The sequence below is a fragment of the Quercus robur genome, chromosome 7, assembly GCF_932294415.1.
Source record: "Quercus robur chromosome 7, dhQueRobu3.1, whole genome shotgun sequence".
NCBI lineage: Eukaryota > Viridiplantae > Streptophyta > Magnoliopsida > Fagales > Fagaceae > Quercus > Quercus robur.
The window spans coordinates 19,595,672-19,600,060 of record NC_065540.1 but is presented as its reverse complement, the minus strand read 5'-3'; positions in this window follow the sequence as shown (position 1 = coordinate 19,600,060).

Genomic DNA, 4,389 nt, shown 5'->3' with positions numbered 1-4,389 from the left:
TTAATATCTGAATTTTTGAGTTATTTTTTTTGCATTATTTGAAATTGTAACACAAATTGAAGTCATACAAGAGCAAATGGTGTAGTTTTTTAATCAATTTTAAATTTTATAAAATTATTTTAGACTACTTTACAAATAGGTAAGTTCTCGTGCATAGCACGGGTTAGCGACTAGTAATTAAAAAAACGTATGAACCCGACCTCTAAACTCTAAAGACTTAATTACAATAATGCACAAGACTAATTCTCCAAAAAATAATACTCCCTCCGTCCTACTTTGTTTGTCCTCTATTCCATTTTGGGATGTCCCAAAATATTGTCCTGTTTCTAAAAATAAAAGTCATTAGTTTACTAATATTCCTATTATACCCCTAAGCCTTATTAAGAATAACTCCTTTTAAAAAAAGCTGATAAATTTATTTAAGGGTAGTTTTGTAAACTTATACATTTTTATAAGACAGACAAGATAATAAATGATGTTCCCTTAAAATGTTTGACTTTTCAAAAAGGACAAACAAAGTGGGACGGAGGAAGTAATAATAATAATAATAATAATAATCACCTGAGCGTTACTTAAAGTTCTTGAATCCGACCTCTAAACTCTAAAGACTTAAATTACAACAATGCACAAGACTGATTCTCCAAAAAAAAAAAATAATAATAATAATAATAATGCACAAAGACCAAAAATAATAATAATTAAAAAAAGGGTATGAACCCGACCTCCAAACTCTAAAGACTTAAATTACAATAATGCACAAGACTGATTCTCCCCAAAAAAAAAAAAAAATAATAATAATGCACAAAGACCAAAAATAATAATAATTAAAAAAAGGTATGAACTGCATGTATCAAGTGGAATGAAGAATATTCTTCTCCAAAGAAAGGATTTCTTGGATAGCGAAGGGACAAATGATAATGCAACTGAATATTTCAAACTTTCAGTTCCGCAAGAGATTATTATAGCCTTTGTTGATTTGAATCAGACACGCATACGGAACTGTAAGTACCTAAAGCACCTAAGCAACTTAGCAGTATATATAAGGATTAAAGGGGAGCCATAGAGGAAAATGCGACTGCTTCATCATTTGGTTTTAATTTGGCCATAAACTCATTTCCTATATAGTTTAAGAAAAGAAGATTTTGTCTCTGCGCCAGTTATATAAACATGTCATTTTTGTTTTGTTTGTTCATTCGACGACGGCGTCAAAGGAAGCGAAATATGTATCAAACAGCTCCTCCTGCTGTTCCACCTAATTATGCAACTACTGCCGATGCTTATCCTGGTGGTGGTGATGCTAATGATCCCGGTAGATTTGGTAAACCCAATGGAGGTCTAAAAGATGGCGTACGCCATACATAATAGCTTTTGTGAGTACTGCAGCTGAAATCATGTCTGTCAGTGATGCTGGTGGAGGTGGCTGTAGTGGTGGTGATGGTGATGGCGGTAGCGGTGACGGTGACGGTGGCGGTTGTAATTGAGGAGGTGGTGGCTTTGCTGGGTAGTGCCTTTGGCTTTCAAAGGTTGCTGATACGCATACTTCAGGGTCGTAGGACATGTTATTTGTTTATGAATTTAGGGCTTTGCGTGGATTTATGTATCAACAAATTATTTTAATCTTGAAGTTTAATTTGTATAATTATCTGTATGAAAGTTTATGTCATAAAGCTTATTAGAGGTTGCATTAATTTTTCTAATTCACCCACAAGTAAGATATATATATTTTTTTCAACCGAATGATATTTGGAAAAGGAGAGAAGTTTTAGTCCATAAAATGTCCTTTGAATATTTATACCTATGTAAAGAAGAATCATCATGTAACAAGCGATACTAATTCAATTTTTATCAAATTTTTTAAAAGATAAATCATAAAATATCAAGTTGGAATTGGTGAATTTATGGAATAAAAAAGATAGGTTATTTTGGGTTTTAATCCACTGAATGTATTGGAAAATTATATGGGGATTTTTTTTAGAGGAAATATGGGGTTTGATTATATGAACTGAATAGTTCTATAGTTATTAATTATATTGGTTGATGAGTTCGGTGTGGAGGGCGATTTCGGTTCCAAACCAAAATTTTCAGTTTTTGACATTTTAGTAACCAAAGTTGAATGATATTCCTATAAAACTATGTTGTGCTGATAGAGAAAGATTCGGTTCAGTTCAGTTCAGTTGGTGTTTTTTAGAAATTGACCTTTGAAGTGTTTGCAAAATGATCTTGTTACATTGTTCACACAACACTATGAGCAACCTAGCTACAATTTTTTTTTTTTTTTTTTTTTTTTTATATAAACAAATATAGGTGTTGTATTTTGAATTGTTTATTACACTCTCCTCTCTCTGCATTTACTTTTGTTCCAAACATATCCTAAATGATATATGTATAGTGTTTCGGTTGTTTTTGTTGTGAAAAATTCAAACACCAAAACATTAAAAACTAGAATTTTTAGGGAATGAAAACTAGAACTTACCATCAGTGTGGGGAAAATTATCAAAATTGAGAATCAAGGTTAGTTTTTGTTGGCATTTTTGGTTTACTGGTTTATTTCTACACCCCTATTTCCAATTGCCAATATCATATCTTGCAATTGTTTAAATTTTGATTTTAGCAACTCATGATGTAAAAAACTGAAAGCAAAGCAAGTTTATGCATAGAATAAAAAAAAAAAAAATTAACAAAGCAAACCAACTTTTGAAAGGGGAAGGAGATGAGATTATGTCTTATATTTCTTGCAGAGTTGGACTCCTGGAGAAAGTCATTCATTGAATGTTTTATATTTTGTGAGATCACATCACATATTGTGAACATTCTCATTTGCTTTTCCTAATAGGTTAGAATCTTCTTCATTTGCTTGGGATCCAATTCATAACACAAAATTTGTTTTCATGAATCCAAGGGTTTACAAGATATTTTGTTATTTAAAATATAACGTTCCACTAAATAGCAAATGATAATTGAATAAAAGATAGACAACGAAACTAGTTTGGGGTGGATTTTCATGTGAACCATGTATGAACTTCTCTCTTTAATTTATTCTTGGGTTGGTTGCCTAAAGTTGAAAATGTCCTCAATTATTTCTTCTAGGATATATATAAGATCTAAAAAAACACCTCCCTTCGGCTGTTCGGCATGATTGTAATAGTTCCTAGATCCATAGAGGAACCAATATATAAGGGCATAGACATGGAGGACCACAAAGTCACAAACACAAGTGAATTCAACTGTAGTCTCACCTTAGTCCCACCATGGTCCAAATAGTATCAACTATCAAGTATCAACTTGGTGACATCTAGAGTAAACCAACCCATGATCCAGGTGTTGTTGTTCTATAATAAATTCTGCTATAGTAAAATCGAGTGAGATCCAGGATGGTTTTCCTTTCATTGTTACTACTTACTACAAAGTTAAATTTTCATCATCCCACAATCAACGAAGTCAAAGTTGGTTTTCTGAAAATCTAACTAGGCTACCAAGTAGAAAGCATCATTCTTCATTCATGAAGGTGACTCTCAGAATGTCATTATTAAGTGTTAGTTTGTTTGTTTTAGTTTAAAATGCTAGTTTTTATTTAATGTTAGTTTATGTACTTAAAAAAAAAAAAAATTCCTAGATAATTGATACAATTATTGTTAGAGATATTAAGTTTATCATGTATTAATGTATGTAAGAGCCCAAGAATAACCGTCCAAGAGGTTCAATAATATTGTAAACTGTAAGGTTAAACTTAGCTCACATAGTTCATCTATATATGCATTAATAGGGTTCTCTTTAACATGCAAATCGAGCATACAGTAAAAAAGTGGTGGTTAAGATTTCCTCATCAGTTATAATTTATAAAACTTATTATTTTTTATTTTTTAAAATCAATGAAAATAAAACATCTCCATTGTATGAATTTTATAGTCATGTAAAATTCACAGGATATGAGAAAGGTGATACATATATGATATATGATCGAAATTCATGAGACAGAGATACATTCCTCATCCAAGCACACTCTATCAATAGCTCCCTATCTCAAGTGGACTGGATTATCATTATCATAGCTAAAATCATTGACAATCAAGTCTCTCTACTTTTATATCCTGGGCCACTATTTTTATTCGAAGAAAGTGTTATCTGCCCGGGGCCTATTAAGTTGGGCCTTTTTCTTGGGGTCTATCAATGTGGGCTCCATTAATTTCTAGCTGCTGATTCTTTTCATATCAGGACGGTTTGAACTTTGACCAAGGAGAAAAAATGTGGAAAGAAGAAAATTAAAGTTTGAAAGAGTCCGTGGCGGTGGCCGGTGGGGGACTAGGCTCTGGGTCTCTAACATATTTTCTTAGAAAGCACGCAGAGGGAGGAACTTCAATTTTGTACGTTTATTAAATTGAAAAGTCCAAA